General features: G+C 33.4%; 1 protein-coding gene across 5 annotated transcripts in view; it reads left to right on the forward strand.

The window, feature by feature from the left end:
• The window catches only part of IMMP1L (inner mitochondrial membrane peptidase subunit 1), a 112,111-nt gene that overhangs the window by 39,778 nt on the left and 47,664 nt on the right, over positions 1-24,669 (forward strand). For all 5 annotated transcript variants that reach the window (XM_056801981.1, XM_001368462.4, XM_007497219.3 and 2 more), the window contains one exon: positions 1,785-1,902. The gene's annotated coding sequence lies outside the window, so the exon portion shown is untranslated. The remainder of the gene's footprint in view (positions 1-1,784; positions 1,903-24,669) is intronic.

A 24,669-nucleotide genomic window follows, 5' to 3' on the forward strand; every position in this document is an offset into this window, starting at 1 on the left:
GGACAACCAATGCATGCCATCTTTCAGGTGCAGAATTCTTAACTTTTTTGTGTATATGACATGGACTCCTGGAACAATCTTAGGAAACTAGCAGACCTCCTCTAATACTAATGTTTTAAATGCAGAAGACAAAAGACATAGTTTTAGAAAGAAGGCAGTTATAATAAGATACTGTCATCAAAATACTTCTTAAAAAGATCACAAATCTGAGATTTAGAAATTCCTGTTAATAGTAACAACAACCACTAGCATTTATATTGAATTTGCTATGTGCTAGACACTGTGCAAGCTTTAAAAATACCATCTTCTTTGATCATTATAATAGTACTGGCAGGTAGGTAGTTGATAGTTACCCATTTTACAGATGAGGTTTCTGAGGCATACAAATGACTTGCCAAAAGTAGTAAGTATCTGAGACTACATCAGAACTAACTCAGATTTACCTGATTCCAGGTCCAGCACTCTAACCACCAGTCTACCTATAACTTCAACTATAAAAAAATAATTTATTTTTTTCTGTTTCCACATGGCTAAGGAGCTTTGCCAGGACCCATACTATTTAACAAGCTAGATTATTATATGATTTTCTGAGAAGTCTTTGGAACATTGATGTTCAAGGTCTGATTCTACCACCTATATTATACATGACTTTGGACAAATCACTTTTCTCAAATGAAATTTCTTCCTCCATGAAATGAGAACAACAATACCTGTCTCAGAGTTTTTACAGGAGTGTTGTAAAGGTCAAATATGAAAGTCCTTTATAAACTACAGGATATTACAAATAGAAAAGTCTACTCATAGCCATTTTTGTCATTTTACTGATAATTAAGAAGCAAAATTACCACTGTGACTGTAAATATAATGAATATATTAATAAGCAAATTACTATTATGGTGGTAATGACATTATTATTTTGTTAATAACCAAAATAGTTGCTGCTTTATATTTTTATAGTATTTTATATTATATATCATATATCATATATTTTATAATACTTCACAATTAAAATGTTTTTATATACATTCTCATAACCCTGGGAATAGAATTGGATAGATATTATTCCCATTTTATTGATGAATACACTTTGGTTTATTGAAATTATTACATGGTGGGTAAATTTATTAAGTGATTTACCCAAGATAACACACTTGATAGTAAGTTATATAATTGACTTTTGACTTTATACCAAGTGTGGAATATTTTTGAGGAATACCAGTTATTGTTTTTATTACTACTATTGTGGAACTAACAATCACTACCTTATTATGTCAGACTTTACTATTTACAATGATTTAGTAAGAAAAAACTTATTTTAGCTTGTTAATGACTGGTCTATCTAAGAAGGAACATTGTTTTTATAGGTAATAGCTGCTTTCAGGTTGTTCTTTGTTTGGGAAAATAGTCTCACAGATAAATTATTTTTAATAAAGATTTTTTTTTGTCTACAGTTTGTTCACATTATTTCTTATCTAATATTTGTAATCTAATTTATATATCAGTTGGCAGTAACTATTGTATCCTGGGAATATCACTCCATTGGAGGTCCCTTCAATTCCATCAGGAAATTCTTTCCCTGCAGGGCTGCTTACATTTTTACTTGCCCATTTCTATTTCTAGAGTGTTATCAACACAAAATCCTTGCATGCTGCCCTGACAGTCAGTGAAGGAAAAGATGCATATCAATGTTTTTTGGAGATTATCATCAATGTTATTTATTGGTTCTGCTCTTCAGGCAAAAATAACTTAATTACTGCATAATTAATTTTATTTCCCTGTTTTAGATTCCGTGAAATTATGGAGTTCTCTACCTGTGTTTTTAGAAAACTTTAGCATGTGGTTTTCTGGAGATACCACCACAAGAACTGAATGTATTATAGAGCTCACCTTAGGAGTAGGAAGGTAAGAGCACTTTTTACTTTTCCATTTATGGCATCACATCTTCCCTTGTTAATTGGTTCCCTGTTCCCTTTAGGTTTTGTTGATGCTATAATACTGCACCCTACTGGACAGTAAGGCATTTCCTGAAGTGAGAAGTGGCATTTTATGGACAGACAAATAACTAGCCATCTGGACAAATTTTTATGGTCCTTTGCCCCAATCATAAAAAGATCAGTAGAAAACAGGTGCCACTCTATAATCATTATGATGCTCCACTGCTATTGTTAATATGTTGGCATAAATATTTTGGTGGTTGTGTTGATGATGATGATGATGAAGAAGAAGAGAGAAATCTAGACTTCAAATTTTTATAGTCCTTGTTATTAAAAAATCCCAAAGTAGAATACATACATTGAAAGCTTTGTATATCTTATATTTCCTGTGTTAATGTTTTTCTGAATGTATGCACATTTGATATTATCTCTTTTGCAATAGTTTCAGGTCCCTTTGCTTTGTGTCTTTCCAAGGTAGACATTTTCAAAAGGGCTCAAAATAATGAATTTCTACTTTAATGGGACCTATTTTGAATGAGGCATCCTGTGTTCCATTTAATGCAGTATGACTTTAAATGGGGCTTGTTTTATATGTCCACCCTATAATTTGGCTATCATGTTGTCTACTGTGTGCAATGAACTGTATTTACATAAAGTGACTATGGGTTGGAGAACAACTGTAGTGTCTGTTGCTGACCTGCCACACTCTTATATTGTTTTCACATGTCCTAAACTCACTTAAAATGTACAAAGCTGCTCCTTTTAAAAGTATATTTCCACTTTTGAACAGCAAAATGCCATATGAATACAGTCATGCCTGTATAAAAACTCATAAATAACTGTTCAATAATACTAATGTGAAGGCAATTTTGCATATTAAATTATTGGTAAGTAACTGTATTATATTGATTTTTTTAAATGAAAGAAACAAAATTTTAGAAATAAGCTAAAGTCTGACTGGATTTCAGTTACTCTTCCCCCCACCCCACCCCCACCCCAAGGTTTGCTCTTTTCTTCGAAAGGATAGGCATGGTTTGGCAAGATCATTCTGAATTAGTATTGTAGGGAATACGCATGATACTTTATATTTTTAATTCCAAAATCCTGAAAATAGCACTAAATACTTAATACTTTGAGATTTTAAATATATAACAAGAACATTGGTTTTTAACAAAAGGAGAAATGAGTCTCTCTGTTAATGAATAGATATGGTAGTTTTGAGAAAAGTTCATATATTTTCTACTTCATGATGTAAAATTTATTTTTATATTAAAACATATCCTAATATCTTTTTATGTTGTTAAATATGCATCTCTTTTTAATGACATTTGAAATTGGATTTATAAGAGATTTGGTAGAAATATTTTCTGATAGTAATAATTGTTGAATATTGACAAGGTTATAAAGCAAGTGAATATAACTTTTTACCCTGTAAATTTCAGGCAGATGAAAGTAACCTTTGATTGTTTGGTTATAGTTCTTCATGAGTGAGATATTTTTAAAGGTTTTCCCAATCTTATGATTCTATTTAATAAGATGAATAATTTAACTTTTTAGATAAGGGTTTAATATAACAAAAGTTTTTTTTTTTTAATTGCCAAATTTCTTCTACATGGCAGTACCTAGACTAGAATTTCATATTTTTGAAATTTGAAATCAAATTTTGTCATACAACAAAGTTGTCTTTTGAGAGATTATTTAGTAAAGATATATGAAGATATGATTGACATATTCTGAAAGAATGTATTGAAATTAGCAAAGTTACTTAGACTATCAGTCTAATGTGTTTCTGAAGACACTAGGATAGTTAAAGCCTTCCAGAATGATTATGTTCCCAGGTAATTATTTAAGAGTTTGCCACAGTTAAAGAAAGGTCCCAGGTATATGTAGATCATCTTATTTTTGTAACTCTTCCTAGAATAAACCTTCAGAATATTGTTGCTCAGCTTACTAATAAGAAATAAGTATGTAATAATGTTTTTAAGTTATTGTTAACCTGTCATTAATCTAGTTTTTGATAAATAAAGCATTCTATGAATTTTGAAAACTGAATCTTAATTTTTAAGATGGATGATCTTTCATTTAATTTTGATTGAACTTTCTAAAATGTATTCCTCCATTCCTTCATTGGTTAAATAATATACTGAATGTAATTTAACACATTTTTGATCATTCAAGGCTACTATTAGTAGTTGCTGAGAGTAACAGTTACTGATAATGAGCTTTTAATACTTTATTGAGATGTTTAGAACCATTTCCTCCTCTACTAAATGATTATATAGTACTCCACTTCTGTAGTTTTCTCTTCCTTTATAGAAATCGGTTATTTATTATTAAATGTTCTTTTTTTCCTGTAGTTATACTCTACCATTACCTGATCTTCTGTCTTATTTTACACAATGTGAGAAGAGAATTGCTATATGTCTTCTTTAGAGTCATGGTCTTTACATTAGCTCATAGTCATTTAAAGGTTCCTTTGCACAAATTTCCAAGTTAACAATGATATTTCAGATAAAGTCAGAAGTCTGACTTTGGGATAAATGGAGTATTTGCTTTATCTCCTTTCATAAATTAATTGCATATACTGATGTGCCTCTACTTTTTATAAGACTTTCTGAAATACACATTAGCTTTTATTCACACTACCAGATGTTTTAGCCCAAGTTCCTTAAATACCTTATCTATCATTAAATGATCTAGGAATAGAACTGAGAAATGTTGGATTTAACTGTTAGCATTGGCATTGTAGATAAACTGAAAAGAAACTTTTTCAGAAGCATTTCTGAATTACAACTTAAATTGATAGACAAATATATTTAGTTCATACAAATTCAATTTAAGCAATTTTGTGGTTGAATAAGGTAAAATGCATTTTTTGTCCCATTTCCTATAATGTCCTGAATGTGAATTTTTTTAAAAAAAAAAAGATCTTTTAATAATAGTTCACAAAAAAAGTTAGAAGAGGAAGTGTACCATTCCTGGACTAATGTAGACATCACTAATCATATTGTCTCATTATAAAGATTTTTTCCCCCCCTTTGGATCTATTAGGCTTTTCTCATTTACTGAAACAGGGAAATTAGCAAGAGCTTTCCTAGGGTGAAAGGGGAGCCTTGATGCTTTAATAAAGCAATTTTTTTAATTGACTTTTTCAGGTAAAATAATTTTTTTGTTTGTTTATTTAAAAATTTTAGACCCTTACCTTCTGTCTTAGGGTTTATACTAAGTATTGACTTTAAGGCAAAAGAGTAGTAAGGACTAGGTAATTGGGGTTAAGTGACTTGTCCAGGCTGTCTCACAGTTAGGAAATGTCTGAGGTCAGATTTAAACCTAGGACCTGCTGTCTCCAGGTCTGATAATCTGAGCCACCTAGCTGCCCTATTTTCTAACATTTTTTATGTTTATTTTATATGTTTGGTTTTTTAAAAAGACTTTGGTTATCTATCTTATGCAGCCTGTAAGTACAGGAATTACTTACCAACTTGATAAGCACAGGGGTTTTGAGGTGCCCTGTTTCTAACCTGAGCCATTCTGCCCTACCTTAGGTAGCCTGGTGGCCTCCCAAGGGCTTATCATATTGTTGCTAAACTTTGTGTAGGGCATCTTCTAATAGGGTTAATCCACTGAAACTCAAGACTCCTGAGCTCTAGCAATCCACTAACTTCACTCTTTTTGGTATAACTAGAATTATAGCTGTGAGCCACCATGCCTGACTAGATTTTTTTAAGAGTAAAGATTGTTTTTACCTAGATTCATTGTATTTAATTTAGATATTACAGAGTTCACCTGTATTTTTTATTTTTTAAACCCTTACCTTCCGTCTTGGAGTCTGTGTATTGACTCCAAGGCAGAAGAGTTGTAAGGGCTAGGCAATGGGGGTTAAGTGACTTGCCTAGGGTCACACAACTGGGAAGTGTCTTGAGGCCAGATTTGAACCTAGGACCTCCCATCTCTAGGCCTAACTCTCAATCCACTGAGCCACTCAGCTGCCCCTCACCTGTATTTTATGATGAGAAATATAACCAGTTACTATATCATCAATTACTTCCAAAATCTTTGGTAGTTGATACCTTTTCTCCAAGTTCCTTTTGCTTCTCTTGGATGTATAAAACCATTATTATTAATAATATAACAACTTTCACATATAAATAACTTAGAAAGGATAGAACCATAAATTATTATGCTCTCAGAAAATTTCATCCATTTTATGAAACATTTACATTTAAGAACAAATTTCCTTTTCCTAGCCCCTGTTATCATTAAGCGGGTATGTGTGTGTATGTGCATTTGTAAAAATGCAATATAGTAGGAAATGTACAAATAAATATAAATTCAAAGAAAAACTTGATTGGTATCCTAACATGAATATAAAAATGTTAGGAAAGCTATAGTTTTTCCTTTTAAGAATACTTTTAGCATCCAAGCATATTTAACTGTCCTTTTCATATTCATCCATTCCTTTTTTTTTATTCCATTTATTGGAAAACAAGTTAAATAAGCTCTCTAAGTAAGCTTCCTCAAGTAATAACTACTCATATTTATGTTGGGCTTTAAGTTCTAACAAGTGTTTTCCTTACACTAACTTTGTAAGGCAGCTTATATATGTATTACATTCCATTTTATAGCTGAGAAAATTGAGATTCCAAGATGTTTGATGAGTTCCACATGATCACATAGAATTCAGACCAGTCTCTTGGACTGTGAAGCCAACACTGTTTATTCTTCCATGTTGTCTTTCAAATGTCACATTTTAGAAAAGAGATTTTTTTTTTGAACCGTTACCTTCTGTCTTAGAACCAATACTTAGAACCAATTGGTTCTAAGGCAGAACATTGGTAAGGGCTAGGCCATGGGGTTTAAGTGACTTGCCCAGGGTCACATAGCTAGGAAGTGACTGAGGCCAGATTTGAACCCAGGACCTCTCGTCTCTAGGCCTGGCTCTCAGTCCATTGAGCCACCCAGCTACCCCCAGGAAAAGAGATTTTATAATAGGTTCATGAGGAAAATTTTGATAATCCCTGAGGACATATCCTTTTCATACTGTGAAAACTAAGGTACATTAGTGATTTATACTTACCTTCATCCCTTCATTGACAACAGGTCCATTCTGCTTGCCATAGATTAAAAAGTTGGTCAAAGAAGACTTTCTAAAATAACCAATCACATCATACTTTTAGCAACATTTGAGTAAAATAACTTTGGTTTAGGTAATATAAAATCTTTTCAAAAATTAATCTGTTCAATGTTTCTAATTGCTTCTACCAGGCAAAGTTCATTCACACTGCTCTATTTTAGTTTTTGTGAGAATATCCTAAACTGAATCAGTTCAATCTTCTCAAATAAGTTTAAAAGAACTAGCTTTAAAATTAATTTTTCTTTGTTTTAAAATTAATTTTTACCATGTCTGCCCTTTTATATGTTATCCATATTCATTTGATAGCACTTTTTTTCCCCAGACTTAGTAAAGATCATATTATTTTTATAGAAGGGTATAGTGATCTGTTGTTTGTGTGCAATGTACGAAAGCTTTTTTGTTTTGGCATTTTATTCATTGTCTGTCTTACTAGCATATATGATTTACTTTGTTTCTAACACTGTTTACATTTACTTTTTACATTTAAATGTTATCATTTGAATAATTTCCTCATTTCAGGTGTTTTCGGTATCTCATCACTGTGCAAAAATGAAAAGAGGTGATTTGTGTGTGACTCTTTACTAAGTACTAAGATTTCCTCACCTATTATTATGTCAGCAGCATTTTTGACTTAAAGCATCAAATTAAATAACAATATTTTATGCTGGCTTTTATTTTAGTTCATGCATTTAAAAACTGAAATCAGATAAAAGATAGTTTCAAAATAAATTCAGTATATTATTTATGAGTGGAGCAACACATTAGCATTGGGTTCACAATAGATCATATCGCTTTTATTCCATCTTACAAGCTTAGCAGCACAAACAGAATAATCAACATATTATTTGGCTGTCATCTGCTGAACAGAAACCAGAGATCACAAGGAGGTTTTCCCTAGCTGTGGTGATGGCCTTTTTGTTCCAAGCCCCCATCTGGGAGGGCCATGGTGTGTTATCATATGGAACGCGGGGTTTTCTGTAATCTGCTTAGCTGCACTGCAGTTTGAATCTTCATTCCATGTTTGTGTAATTTATAATTTTAATGAGACCATGGCTCTTGTGGGCTTTGAAATATATTAAAAGCTCTTTTGTGCATATGCTTTTGTTCTTGCTTAATAGGCTCAGTGTATTTAAAACTGATGAATTTTTATTCATGGATTTGGATGTCTGGGGATTAACTTAGACTGAATATCATTGCACTGATCTATTGATGTTTAGAAAGTTTTTTTTTTAATACTTGTAACCATAAGAAGGAAAGAATTTATAGAAATTTTAAAGACTGGAAAATAATGAAATGGCCTTACTAATTTAAATTTTGATTTTCTACCATTAGTTTTGAGATCATTGCAGGTAATTATTATAAAGCAATAATTGGGGAAAAAGCAACATGATTTGAAATCTTAAATACTATTGCATTTATTTGAATAATGGTGATGGAGAGAAGAAGGAAGAAGAAAATGGTAGTGCAAACTTTAATATTTATTAATGAGAATAAATATTATGTTCATATATTTGTATTTTCCAAATTATGGGTCTATGTTTGAATAGGTAAATGCTTAGGTTTTTTTTTTTAATGGTTTTTAGTTTTTTCATGGTTAATGTTTGAATAATTTATTTCATTAAAGGATTTGTTAATAGAAGATATAGTAGGAAAGAATTAGAAAACTATTTTACTTTATAACATAAAAAAACATTTTGGGTGTTTTTTTTTTAAACCTGAAATTCTTTTATTTTACCAAATATTTGTAGCCAATACTTAATATTTTATCATAGAATCTTATAGTTGGGAGGAACTTCATAGGCTATTTAATGCAATCCATATATATATATATATATATATATATATATATATATATATAAACACTGCATTTTAATGTTTTGTAATACCAAAAATATATACAGCATTTTGCAGAAATTAGCTTTTGTATTCTAGGCCTTCTTGGATCCAAAGGGGATGCTTGAGATTGCCAAATCATGTATATTCATGCCTGCTTTAAAACTTTAATTTTAAGATATGTCTGTTGAATAATACATAGAAACTATGTTAGTTCCCCTGAATTTATTAAGGATAATATGAATTTGACACAAAATTCTCATAAGCATTATTCCTAAATTTTTCTTAATGGCAGTTATGATCAGGCAATAATTTTTTTTTTAATGAAGCAAAAGAAGTCATTAAGAGTGATGATAAAATCACACTGGTGTTCAGCTTTCTTCATTGTTTGTTAGATTTGTGGTTTTCCATGGTGTCTCCCTACTTCAATTCCATTATTGCCTGTAAAGATTCAATCAAGTTTGTTAAACTTTTTTTTTTGTGGGACACACATCGATCTCATTGAATAATTTCATGTAGTATAAAACAAAATCCTACTTTTGATTATCAGTTCCTTTTCTTTCCCTTATTTTTTATTGATTCTGTTTTTTAAAAGTTGAATTGTCATATGTATAATTCTAACATTAATATAGAATAGGGTAGAAACCAGATATGTGATTTTATTGGCATAGGCCAGGGAACTATTGGCATAAGCTAGGGAACTAACTCCCTAGTGAGGAAATTCTTTTTCTCTGCAAATTAAAGTGTTAAATAGTTGCCTAGAGCAGGAGGGTGACTTTCTCCTTGTCACACAGCCACTCTCTGTGGTAGGACTTCAATACTGAGCTTCCTGGATCCTGTATCTACTCAGAAACTCTGTCCTAAGTAACATAGAATAATACTACTAATAATTCACGTTTACATAACATTCTGAATTTTGTAAAATACTTTCTGTAAACATCACTGTGAGATGGGTAGTGCAATTATTTATATCTCCATTCTTCATATGAGGAAGGCAAAGTTTATAGAGGTTGTCACACATCTTGGAAATGCCCTAGGTGGGATTCAAAGTCATGTCTTCTGACACCAAGTCCAGTGTTCTACACACCTTTCTGTGCTGCTTCTACAGTTGATTTGTCTTGTAAAAGCAGTACAATACTATTAAAAAAGCTAACAGTTTCTCATTATCAGAATCAGTTTCAAAAGTTTTATCTTTTTAATAGAGTGGAAAACTAAGAGTTTTTAAGATTAATTGCATCATTTAATCCTAGAAAAGTGTCAATAATGATATAATTGCCATATCTCAAATTTAAAATATGTCAAGCTTTTATAAACAAGAGTTCTAGACTTGGAAGACCTAGGTTTGAATCCCATTTCTGACAGGACAAATTGTTTTTACTCTTTGAAGTTTAGTTTGCATATATTTGAAATGAGTATAAATCTGTGAACTACAACTTATTTATTTAATTTTCCACCAAAACTAGTATTTTTTTTCCTTTCAAAAGTTATTGATATAACCAGTTCTACATGATCTGATAGTGATGTCATCAATCAGCAATCAATCTATAGTCATTTCTTAAGTGCTAATGTGGTAGGTGCTAAATATACAAATATAAGAATGAAGCACTCCTGCTCTCAGGGAGGTTATGTTTTACTGAGAGTTACATTTAAGTATATATAAAGAAATGCAAAATAAATTTATGGTCAGGCAGAGAAGAAGGGAACTCGATTTTAGGAAGAGCAAAAAAGGCTAATGTGGAGAAGGTGGTGCTTAAAGTTTGTTTTGAAAGGAGATAAGGTTTAAATGGGGAGGGAGTGCTACATGGAATCAGCTAGTACTGCAAAGGCACAGAGATAAGGCATAGGTTCTGGGATGCAATGTGTGAAGAACCAAGAGACTAGTTTTGCCCAGTCAGAATGGGGGGAGGCAGCTCTAGTATCATCTTCTCTAAGAGACCTCTCCTGACCCCTTTCAACTACTAGAGTTTTCTCTCCTCATACCTTGCAGTTAACTAATTTGTATATGTTTGTGTTTATTCACATTATATTCATATGGATATTCACATTATATTTGTATTCATATATGTACTTTCTGTCTTCCATTAGCATGAAAATTCCTTGTAATTAAGGAATGAATTCTTCATAATTGTAGACTGATTATGCATAATGAGGCTAGAAAGCTAGTTTGGGACCAGATTATAAAAGACTTTCAATTCCAAACAGAAGAGTTTAGATTACTTTTAGTCAATTTATTGAAGTACCTATGTATGTAATTGTAATCATAGAAATATAGGATAATAAGTAACAAGTAAGATATAGTAATAAGTAATAGATAATGCAGTTTCTTACACTCAAAGAGTTTAGAATATGAGGAGTACATATACGCATGTACACACACACACACACACACACATACACACACACACACACTCAATTAATTAAAGGTAATTTCAAATGGAAGATAGTATGAATAGGAGGAACTTAGTCTTGAAGAAAGTCAGGAGACAGAGATGAGCAGGGAGAGCATTCTAGACCTGGAAAGCAGCCAGTGAAAATACAGACTCAAAATGGAGTGTTCAATCTAAGGAACAGCAAGAGGCCAATGAAACTGGATTACAGAATATGGGAATTCTACAATTTAGAAAAATCACTCTCAAAGCCTAATGAAAGTTAGAATGGAGAAACAAACATAAGGTAGGGTGACCCTATCATGAGGCTATTATATTAGTCCAGGTAGGAGGTGATAAAGACCTGCACCAAAGTGGTGACTGGAGGGAATACAAAACAAAATGCTGTGTAAGGGCTAAGAGGAGAAGATTGTTACTGATTCCATCATAAGGTAAAGATAGTTTAATAAAGTAAGGCGACTGTAATCTTAATGTGGCTTCAACAAAAGGCTGATTACAAACTTCCAAATTTTCCTCATATTGTGTAGACTTTGGTCATATTAATCTTGCACACGGAAAACCCAAACTTCTGTAGATCTTTCTCTTGTTCTTTTACTAGATGAATGAAGTTGAGGGGATGTTGAGGTATGATACATTGCCTAATATCAATCCGTAGATTGATTTTATTGAACTGTTTTCTCTTTTTTCAAGGAAGGTTTCAAATGGTTTGGCTATATATATTGGAAAAGAATAGTGGTGTTAAAAAACAAAATGCATCATTGATATTCAGAAAAATTAAATGTTTAATGTTAAATTTGAGTATACAATTTGTTAGGTTCTAGAATTAAGTGCTTTGTTAAATTTAAACTGTTTAGTTTTTTGAAACTGATTTCACTGTTCTAGAAATATTTAAGAGAAATCAACTAAAAACATTAAATAGCAATAAAATATATACTGTGTACCAAGTACTATACTAAATTTGGGCTACAAAGATAAATATAACAGCCACCACCCTTATATAGCTTGGAGTTTAGTCAAGGTTCTCTGCTTTAGAGAGATAAAATCTAAATTCAACATTTGGTACCAACACTTTACTCATAGTGAATGTAACTGAAGACAACCACTTAACTCTTTGAGACTTGTGTATAAAATGGAGTAATAATACTGAGGATATTAAGTATAGAGGTACTTTAATGAGGACTCTGTATTTTTACAAAATGAGCAATATTTATAATACTTTTCATTGAGTGTACTCAAAACAGAGCACCTAGGAGACCAGGATGTATATTTTAGTGTGTGAAGAGAATTTTATAAACTCATTCAGCTAATTTTGTACAATGCTAGATTGGAGAAGATATATGGATCAATTCTTATGACCAGTTAATGCATTGAATCAGGAAATTCAAGTAGTATGACAAAATTAGTAGAATTTCTTTTAACATACTTTTAACATACTTTATTTCTTCTTAACAGCAGTTTCTTAGTCATGACTAATAAATATATTTCACATGTGTTTTTTTTTCCAGAAATATATTGGTTTTTTTTTTTATGTAGCTTTGCTATTGGCATGCCTGACCTGTCTTCTTGATTCTCTTCTTGATTCTTTTTTAATCTTTAATCTTTTTTAATCTGTATAAATATTATGATTGTCACCTGACTCCTGATCATCATTATAATAGGATGACTACATTTAAATAAGGTGCATCTCACTTTATCCATAATGATATTTTTATTATTGAATCATATTTAAATATTCTGGGACAGAACTCACCATTCAAAGAAAATCTACTGCTCAATAAATCAGTAGATCTCTTGTAAATCTACTAGTAGAATTTTCCCCTCTTCAATTTGTCTTTTTTTGCGTATTGATAAAATCTTGGTTTTTACATATTTTTACATATTTTCTTTGCTTAATGCCTGCATTTTATGCTCTTAAAGACAGATATTATTGGTACAAATTTCTATTGAAATTCCATGACTTTATCTAGGATTTGAAAACTTAGCTGTACAATGTCCTTTATGTTATTGCTAAATACAGGGATTTATTAATTCATTGATATGCTTAAAATAGCTACTATGAAATAGAAAATTTGATTTGAATTTGTTCTATGATTTTAAAAATATATAAATTAAAAAGAAACTTGGCTATATGTTGACTGGAAGTATATCTACTGCCTTAAAAATACAATCAGTTTTTCCTTTGACACAGAGTTGGTCTACTTAAATATGCTTTAATTAATAGACAACAATACATTGGCATGAAGAATTAATTGTTACGGTTTCTAAATTTTGAACAATTGCATGCTTTTTCTTATATTTCTATATTTTACACATTTATTATATTCTTTTATTTATCTACATTTTATTGACTTCTCACTGTGACTACATTTAAAATGTTGGCACAGAATGTTAAACTACCTTTTAAACAAAGCCACTAGTTCCTGGGAGATGATAAATCCATCCATTGATTTCCTAATTTTATTATGTACACAGTCAATTGTAATCCAAGATTACAGCAAACAAGATGTTAATTTCTTGACATAATCTATGTACATTTCAATTACAGAGCATGATGGTTATAGAAGCATAGAATAAAAAAGAGAGTAACATTTGTGCTATTCTCACAGGAGCTGTCAAATAAAAGTTGTAATAGGGGATTTAGGAATCTGGAAATGGCCAACTAATTTATGTGAATCTATTTTATTTCAGCCAGAAAGACCAAGCTTTTTTGCCTCTACACTGCATATTGCAGAGCACAGGCTAACTATAGAAAACCAGGCGGGTGCATATGGATACTCCCTTGATATCATTCACTTGCTGTGTAATCTTATTATGCAAAGTTCTAATCTTCACCTAGAATGAATGCCTCTGGGTCAGAATATAGTCATATCAGGGTTTTTGAGGTCATGTTTTGTGATCCTTAGCTTATTCTTCTAAGTAGGACTGGGATTTAAAGGGTATTCCCCAGACACTGGCAGAGATAGACAGCAGAACCTGCTGCCTTTTTGGAAGACAAGACCAACATGAGGTCCCTGGTAGGATTAAACTTGATTTGTAGCTGTAGGATTTTTTAACAGATGTATTATTGGACAGGGAATAGGGGGCCACCAGCACAGCAAAATTGGATCGCGATTGGCATTCTCAGGGAGTCTGCTGGCTGCTAAAACAGCAGCTGCATGTGGATTTGACTTCTTTCAGGTGAAGCGACTTCCAGTCATTTGGAAAGGATGGGATGAAAAGGAACCTTGGTGATAATTTTGATGTCTGCAAGATTTAGTACCAGTGTAATGGGATTATTGGTAACACCTTCACTGCAGAAAAAGCCACCTGGCGCTATAACTGGCAGCAACTGAGAACTAATCCTTTCCCATCTCTTGGATGTCATTCATGAAGCTCAAAGTGATTTCTATCCTGCTAGTTCTGATTAATTTTATAACCCCCCCCCCAAATCAAGTGATCAAGGCAAAGAATATATGGAAAAAAATTAGCCAAGTATTGCATTGTGCAGCCTCATTTTTGCCAGATGTAGACTTTGCTGTCTTTAAAACATTAACTATTGAAAACAAGAGAATGGATTTACAATATCTTTCTTATATATTTTCCAATTCAAAGTGAAGTAGTAATTGGTAGAGATGATCATTTGTGATTATAAAATTGTAATAATTTTATTCAGTGATAAAGATAAGGCTATTATTTGACCAAAGCATAGTGTCTAAAGATGTAAGGATTATGGTTTTTTAATTATTTGTTTTTCATATGTATTTTGAGGAAGGAGAGATGGAAAAAAAACATTTAGATAACACTGTGTGTTAGGCATTATGTTATAAGCACTTTTTAACTATCTCATTGGATCAATCCTCCCAACAACCCTTCTAGGAAGGTGCTATTATTAGCCCCATTTTACAGCTGAGTAACTGAGGCCAAATTTTAGCTCGTCTTCCTGACTCCTTGTCTCACTGCACCATTTAGCTGCCTTTATTGCTATACTCTTTATGTGTATGTGTATATGTGTGTGTATTTCCCTAAGTGACAAAATTTTTATTGTGATTTATATGAATCATTTTATACTTAAAAGTATATAGTAATTTCTCATTTTGATAAGAATGTAACTAAAAATGCTGATGGAAAAATGTCTTTTCTCCAGATATCATGGGGCAGGTAGGTGAGTCAATGGATAAGAGAGCCAGATAGGAGGTCCTGGGTTCAAATTTTGACTTATACACTTTCTAGCTATGGAACCCTGCGCAAGTCACTTAATCTCATTACTTGGTCTTTACCACTCTTCTTCCTTAGAAATGATACTTGATAACAATTCTAAGACAGCAGATACAGGTTTTAAAATATACATATATATAAATATACACACATTTCTATTAAAGAAACATGTTCAAAGGTACTGAAGTATTAATATAAATATCCTGAGATTTTTCATAATCTGTGGTTCATTCTTAGTTAAATTTTCCTTTTGCCAAATAAGGATGGATTCAGTTGTTTAGTATAGAATTGAAATATTTAAGTTATTGGTGTTGCTTAGCATTTTATTCCAATAAGAACTCTATTAAACAATTGTTAAATTTTTGTATTTGGACTGAATATTTAATTGGTGTTTGCCAGGGATTTAATTTCTAAATCCCAAAATAAATTACTAAATTAGAATGGAATTTATAGTAGTTTTACTTACAATAGAGGGAAGATATTAAGAAATGAGAGAGAGAAAACTCCAACTTCCTCTGAGCCAGGTAGAAATTCTAAGGCCCTAATCAGGGAAAGGAGTCTTAAGATAATGGGCCTTTCTTTGAGGTTTACAACTCCAGGAAGGGCCAGGAAACTAAGTCAGCCTTTCCCTCACCATGGTGACCATCTAAAAGGAAAGCATTCTGAGGTCTCCTGAACGAGCTTCTCAAGGTGTCCAGTTCCACAGCCAAGTGTCTTCACTCCAAGTGTCAGTGTCTGTCTTCCAGTCTCTCCTCAAGTGTCTGTCTTCCAGTCTCTCCTCTGAGTGACTGAATCTTCCTTCCAACTCTGAATGACTGAATGTATTTATCTATTGGTTGATTTTTGTGTGCCTTTGTTTCCTCTATTTAAAGACCTTTTTTTCTTGTGTCATCTCCCCTAAATTTTTATGTCTACCAATCACAGCAGACTCTCTTCTCCAGGACTGCCCACTCTTTCACAAGTGGATCACAGACCTCCCACTTAATGCACAAAATGGGTATTCACACCTTTTTGTAGTTACTTCATACCCTCTTGTGGTTAAAATGGGTAGATTTCCTTTAAATATTGAGTTAACACTTTTGGGGATTAAAATCTAAAAATAGACTGGGGATTACAATTTAATCTTCACAATAAAGAAAGAGCTAAGTACCGTCATTGTTACAGTCAGGAGATAGCCAAATGCAGTCTTCACACAATTTTGTTTAGTTGTCAATTAATTTAATATCTTTATCTCATACAGTGTAGACTATTATATATAGAATAAATGCAGTTATAAAAGAAAATGAAATTATTCATCATCTAAACACCATACAATATAAATGTCAACCTTAATAAAGTTAATTAAAATCGTTAATAATTCTAAAACATTTATGTATAGAATTTTATTGTTATACTCTTGTCATAGAATAGGAACAGATTTTTAGAGTTGGAAGGGACCTAAGAATTCATCTAATCCAGTCTCTTTGTTTCACATATAAGGAAAGTTAGGCCAATCAAGGTTGAAACTTTTTTTCTTTGAGTCACAAACTTTTTTCATTTGCTGAATAACCATGACTACAGTACATTGGGATTAGCTAAGTAGTTGATTACACACTGGACTTGAAGTCAGACCCAAGTTCAAAATCCAGTCATAGACACTTAGTTGTTGTGTTACTTAACCTCAGTTTCCTCAGTTATAAAACTATCTTGCTGAGTTGTTGGGATCAAATGAAGTCATATATTTAAAAAACATGTTGCAAACCTTAAAGTGCTATATAAAACTAACTTACCCACTTTCAAATTATGAGCAAATAGTATTTGGTATTCATATACACAGTCTTTTGAATGATGTAGTATTTGGCAAACCTTCATTGATTATATGAGCAAAACATTGATGTTTAATTTATTATTAATATATTGAAAAACACATACATTATTTCATGTGTTTGCTTTTATGTACTATGTATACTGGATTTATTATGCACAATAAGATAACCGAAATCTAATAAGATATGCTTTATTTATATAAAATTTCATAATGACTTTAGCTGTCAAATTTAGAACTGCTATTGTACTTCTGATCTGTTTCGTTCCAAATTATTTTGTTTCTAAGAGTTTTAGTTTATTGACGTGAGGCAAGTAGGTAGTATAGAGCTGGATCTGGAGTCCAGAATATCTGAGTTAAAATCTGGCCTCAGATACTGACTATCAGAACCTGAGCAAATTGCTTAACCTGTTTGCCTTTATTCAGTGGAAAAAGGAAATGGCAAAACCCTGTGGATACTGTACTTATGGTCCATGAGGTCTTGAAGAATTGGACATGACTGGAGGGCTGAATAACAATTATAAAGTTTGTTGCCATGTAAGGAAGGAAGGAAACAAACATTTATTAAGCTCCTATTATTTGCCAAGCATTATAAGTACTTTACAAATATTATCTTATATGATCCTCACAACAGCCCTGTGAAGTAGGTAGTATTGGGATACTCATTTTATAGTTGAGAAAATAGAGGCAGAGGTTAAGTGATTTGCCCAGGCCTCAGCTATTAAGTTTCTGAGGCTGGATTTGAACTCAGGTTTAATTGATACCAGGCGCAGTGCTCTATTCAGTTTGTCACCTATATGCTATTTATTAATTAATGGAGAATGGCTTATCTCTCCTACACTTTACATGCAATAGATGGTTTGGTTTACTAGGGTGAGAGGGGAGTGCAGCCCACAGCAAGGACGCATAGACATCAGCAAGGCCACACCAAGGAGTACTGACACAAGCCCGTGACCCCAGATCTTCTGTTCCCATTTTTTTTTCTGAATCTAAGCTCAAGTAAATTGCAAGTCCCAAGATCCTGCCTAAGCCAATAGCAAAGCACTTCATACATACTTTGAAGTCCTAAGCCCTAGTGCAAGCCTGCAATGAGGCCTCAAACCCTAATGCAAGGCAGTCTGCACAGCATCTGGCTGATGTAGGCCCAGAATGAAGCTACTATTCCCCAATGTAGTCCAAGATGAGTTCCTAAGCTCTAGCTTAAGGCAGTCGGCAATGTACCTCACTAGTGCAAGCCTAAGGCGATATATAGAGCCCTTGCTCAAGCCTGCAATGAGGACCTGAACCCTAGGACAAGCAATTTGCACTATGCCTGAGAGGTGTGAGTCCAGAGCTAGGTCTGGAGCCCTTGCTCAAGCTTGCTTTAAGACCCCAAACTCCATTCCAAGGCAGTTTGCACTGTGTCCACCTTAGTGTGAGCCCAAGGGGAGGCTCAGAACCCTTGCTGAAGCCTGATGTGAGGATCTGAATCCCAGCACAAGGTAATCCACAACATGCCTGATGTGTGTAAGCCCAAAGTGAGGCCTGAAGCTTTTATCCAAGCCTGAAATTAGGTCCTGAACTTGCAGAAATCCATTACTAGAGCTAAAGTTAATAGCAAGGAAAAGCTGAAGTTAAAGAGAGTGCCTCTACTGCCCTGAGAACAGAACCCATATTTAAGATAAAAGTCAAGAATAAGGCTGAGAAAGTGAGCAAACAAAAAAAAAACAAAAAAACAAAAAAATTAAATACTTAATCCTAGAATGTATTATGGAGACAAGAAGATTAAGAAAGGAACCCTGAGATCAAAGCAGCTATACACAAAACTTCAGAGAAAAGTATGCATTAGTCTCAGGCTCTGGAAGAGCTCCAAAAGGATTTTAAGAATCATTTAAGAGAGGCAGGGGAAAAATGGGAAAGAGAAATGAAAGCAATGCAAAGCAGAATTGGCCAAATGGGAAAAGAGGTATAAAAATCCATTGAAGAAAAGAATCCATTAATAAGTAGAATTGACCAAATGGAAAAGGGGGTTCAAAAGCTAATGGAAGAAAATTATTTTTTAAAATTAGAATTGGGCAACTAGAAGCTAATGATTTCATAAGACACCAAGAAACAATAAAACAAAATCAAAAGAGTGAAAAAATAGACGAAAACGGGAACTATCTCATTGAAAAAAAAATGACTGATGTGGAAAATAGATCCAAGAGAGACAATTTGAGCATTTTTGGAACTTCCAGAAAGCCTTGATCCAACAAGACTAAGACATTATATTATAAGAAATTATTGTAGAAAACTTCCCTGATGTTCTTGATCAAATGAATGAAATAGAAATGAAAAGAACTCACTGATCACCTCCTGAAATAAATCCCCAAATGACAACTCCCAGGAATATCATAGTCAAATTCAAGAGTTCTTAGGCCAGGGAAAAAATACTGTAAGCCTCCAGCAAGAAACAATTCATATATTGTGGAGCCCCAGTCAGGATTATATAGAATTTAGCAACTTCCACATTAAAGTATCAAAAATCATAAAATATGATATTCCAGAATGCAAAGGAACTAGGATTACAAACCAAAATCACTTCTCTAGCAAACATGAGCATATTCTTTCAGGGTGGGAAATGACAATTTAATTAAATGGAAGATTTCCATGTATTCTTGATACATCTTGGTGAAAAAACTAGACCTAAACAGAAAATTTGATGTCCAAATACAAGATTCAAGAGAAACATAAAAAGATCAAGGAATAGAAAATTCAAGGGATTCAATAAGATTATATTGTTTATATTCCAAATGGAAACATATTTGTTTCTTTTAAAATTTTTATCAGTATTAGAACAGTTAAGGAGTATACATACAGGGTGCCAGAGTAAGCTGATTATGATGTCATGATATGCCAAAAAAAAGTGTGAAAAAAGGATTGCACTGAGAGAAAAGGGAAGGAGAGGTAAAATAAGATAAATTCTCTTACCTAAACGGGCTTGAAAAAACAGTGAAGGAGAGGATAAGGATGGTGATGAGTGATACGTAGAGAGGGAATAACAACCATACTCATTTGGGTATAGAATCCCCTTAACCTATAGAAAAGTAGGAGGGGAATAAGACAAGAGGAGGCTAATAGAAGGGAGAGGGAAGAAGGATTAAAAGCAAAATACTTGTGAGGAGGGATGGTGAAATGAGAAAAAGCAGGGTCAAAAGGGGATCTAAGATGGAGGGGGAATACATAATTAGAAATCATAATTGTGAATGTGAATGGAATGATTTCACTCTTGAAATGCAAGCATATAGCAGAGTGGATTAAAAACCAGAATCCTATGATATGTTGTTCATAAGAAACACTTTTGAGGCATGAAGAACCAAAGAGTAAAGGTAAGGGGCTGGAGCAGAATTTATTGTGCTTCAGCCAAAGTAAAAAAACAAATAAACAAAAACAGTAGTAGCAATCATGATCTCAGACAAAGCTAAAGCAAAAATAGATCAGATTAAGAGATAAGAAAGGAAATTATATCTTGATAAAAGGCATCCTAGACAAATAATAATACTAAAAGTATATATCAAATAGTTTATTGTCTTCAAATTTTTAAAGGAGAAATTAACTTTATGGGGAAATAGACCGTAAAACTATACTCAAATTTCCCCTCTCAGATCTAGATAAACCAACCAAATAAATAAATAAATAAACAAGAAACAAGTAAAGGAAGAGAATGAAATTTTAGAAAACTTGAAGGTAGTAGATCTATGGAGAAAACTGAATAGGAATAGAAAGGAATATGCTTTCTATTTAGCCAAACAATACCTACACAAAAACTGACCATGTATTAAGGGATAAAATCTTCATAACCAAATGCAGAAAAAATAAATGCATTTTTCTGATCATAATACAATAAAATTATAATCAATAAGCATCCATGGAAAGACAAATAAATTAATTGGAAACTAATTTAATTCTAAAAAAGGAGTGAGTCAAAGAACAAATTATAGAAACAATTTCACTAAATGAATGTTAAAAATAAGTTTTCTTTTTAAAAAATCTTAAGTTCATGGGCCCCAGGTTAAAAACGTGTGGACCTAGAGCAATATAGAATGATACTTTGAGGATGTATCTATCTGCATATATGTGTGTGTGTGTGTATGAGTGAATGAGAGAGAAAGAGGGTCAGGTGGTGAGAGATTGTTTTTTATAGCTACAAACTAAGCTGTGAAGAGAGGAATGAAAGGAGAGAATAGAATGAGAGAGGATGAAACAGCCAAGGACAATGAATAGCAACAGGGGTTGGTACCATTTCTTGAAAACTATGATGTTCCCTATGATTGGTACAGTATAGGAATATCTCCAGTGAGCTACACTGGGCCTGATTTGTCTAGCTACCACCCAGATAGTTATCAAGAGGAAACCTATATTTTATTGGCTAAGTCTTCTATAGAGGATTTTCATAAAATGTAGATAAGAATTCCACAGGACAAGATATGGAAACATTTCCATCTATATTGGCAGAGGGAGTATTAACACTGATGAAATCCTAAATCTTACCTAGTACAAACAAGTAAGGAAGTATTTTGAGCAGCTAATACCCTGAAATCATCATCTATCTACTCATGAGGCTGTCCCTGAAGATAATAGGGTTAGGTTACCAGGAGTTTGGGTTAATAGAATCAAAAAAACTTCACTTGCCTAAGTGAGGCTGAGGCCATAGGCATGACTGTGGCTGTAGAAGCATCTATCCAGGAGACACTGTAGACAGAGACTTCTCAAAAGACTTCTCCCCTCTAAAGCAGACCTGCTCAACAACAGACCGTAACTACAACCCCAAACCCAGTTTTTCCCTTTCTCTAGCCATGTTTTTAGATATATTTGACATTATGTAATATTGAATAAAATGAGATAAATAGGCTGCAATCTGCACTATTGGAGGCAATCATACATGTTGAGTTTGAAGGAATATCAGTAGCCATCTTCCAATCCAAACCTCTACCTACCCCCTAAGAATCCCCATAACAACATAACTTAGGGATGCTCATCCAGTTTCTATATGAAGACCTCCAGTGTGGGGGCAACCTATCCCTGCTTGAAACAGCCTATTTCATTTTTGAATTTAAATAAAGGTTAGGAAAATTTTTATTTTTATTTTTTTATTTTTTGACTTTTTAAACATTATTTTATTTTATTTGGTTATTTACAAACATTATTCATTGGAAACAATGATCATTATCTTTTCCTTCCCCTGCCCCCCTCCCACCACTTCTCCCATAGCCGGCGCACAATTCCACTGGGTTTCACATGTGTTCTTGGTTCGAACCCATTTCCATGTTGTTGGTGTTTGCACTAGAGTGTTCATTTAGAGTCTCTCCTCAGTCATATCCCCTCGACCCCTGTAGTCAAGCAGTTTCTTTTCATCGGTGTTTTTACTCCCACAGCTTATCCTCTGCTTGTGGATAGTGTTTTTTGGATCCCTGCAGATTGTTCAGAGACATTGCATTGACCCTAGTGGAGGAGTTCATTACCTTCGATTGTACCACAGTGTATTAGTCTCTGTGTACAATGTTTTCCTGGTTCTGCTCCTCTCACTCTGCATCACTTCCTGGAGATTGTTCCAGGCTCTGTGGAATTCCTCCACTTTATTATTCCTTTTAGCACAATAGTATTCCATCACCAACATATACCACAATTTGTTCAGCCATTCCCCAATTGAAGGGCATCCCCTCATTTTCCAATTTTTGGCCACCACAAAGAGCGCAGCTATGAATATTTTTGTACAAGTTTTTTTGTCCATTATCTCTTTGGGGTACAGACCCAGCAGTGCTATGGCTGGGTCAAAGGGTAGATATTCTTTTGTCGCCCTTTGGGCATAGTTCCAAATTGCCCTCCAGAATGGTTGGATCAGTTCACAACTCCACCAGCAATGAATTAATGTCCCTACTTTGCCACATCCCCTCCAGCATTCATTACTTTCCATAGCTGTCATGTTAGCCAATCTGCTAGGTGTGAGGTGATACCTCAGAGTTGTTTTGATTTGCATCTCTCTGATTATAAGAGATGTAGAACACTTCTTCATGTGCTTATTAATAGTTTTGATTTCTTTATCTGAAAACTGCCTGTTCATGTCCCTTGCCCATTTATCAATTGGAGAATGGCTTGATTTTTTGTACAATTGATTTAGCTCTTTGTAAATTTGAGTAATTAAACCTTTGTCAGAGGTTTTTATGAAGATTGCTTCCCAATTTGTTGCTTTCCTTCTGATTTTAGTTATATTGGTTTTGCTTGTACAAAAGCTTTTTTTTTTTAAATATATTTTATTTGATCATTTCCAAGCATTATTCGTTAAAGACATAGATCATTTTCTTTTCCTCTCCCCCCACCCCCCATAGCCGATGCGTAAGTCCACTGGGCATTAGATGTTTTCTTGATTTGAACCCATTGCTTTGTTGATAGTATTTGCATTAGAGTGTTCATTTAGAGTCTATCCTCTGTCATGTCCCCTCAACCTCTGTATTCAGGCAGTTGCTTTTTCTCGGTGTTTCCACTCCCATAGTTTATCCTTTGCTTATGAATGGTGTTTTTTTCTCCTGGATCCCTGCAAGTTGTTCAGGGACATTACACCGCCACTAATGGAGAAGTCCATTACGTTCGATTATACCACAGTGTATTAGTCTCTGTGTACAATGTTCTCCTGGTTCTGCTCCTCTCGCTCTGCATCACTTCCTGGAGGTTGTTCCAGTCTCCATGGAACTTCTCCACTTTATTATTCCTTTTAGCACAATAGTATTCCATCACCAACATATACCACAATTTGTTCAGCCATTCCCCAATTGATGGGCATCCCCTCGTTTTCCAGTTTTGGGCCACCACAAAGAGCTCAGCTATGAATATTTTTGTACAAGTCTTTGTGTCCATTATCTCTTTGGGGTACAGACCCAGCAGTGCTATGGCTGGGTCAAAGGGTAGATATTCTTTTGTCGCCCTTTGGGCATAGTTCCAAATTGCCCTCCAGAATGGTTGGATCAGTTCACAGCTCCACCAGCAATGAATTAATGTCCCTACTTTGCCACATCCCCTCCAGCATTCATTACTTTCCTTTGCTGTTATGTTAGCCAATCTGCTAGGTGTGAGATGATACCTCAGAGTTGTTTTGATTTGCATCTCTCTGATTATAAGAGATGTAGAACACTTCTTCATGTGCTTGTTAATAGTTTTGATTTCTTTATCTGAGAACTGCCTATCCATTTCCCTTGCCCATTTATCAATTGGAGAATGGCTTGATTTTTTGTACAATTGATTTAGCTCATTATAAATATGAGTAATTAAACCTTTGTCAGAGGTTTGTATGAAGATTTTTTCCCAATTTGTTGTTTCCCTTCTGATTTTAGTTATATTGGTTTTGTTTGTACAAAAGCTTTTTAATTTGAT

This window comes from Monodelphis domestica, chromosome 6, assembly GCF_027887165.1.
Source record: "Monodelphis domestica isolate mMonDom1 chromosome 6, mMonDom1.pri, whole genome shotgun sequence".
NCBI lineage: Eukaryota > Metazoa > Chordata > Mammalia > Didelphimorphia > Didelphidae > Monodelphis > Monodelphis domestica.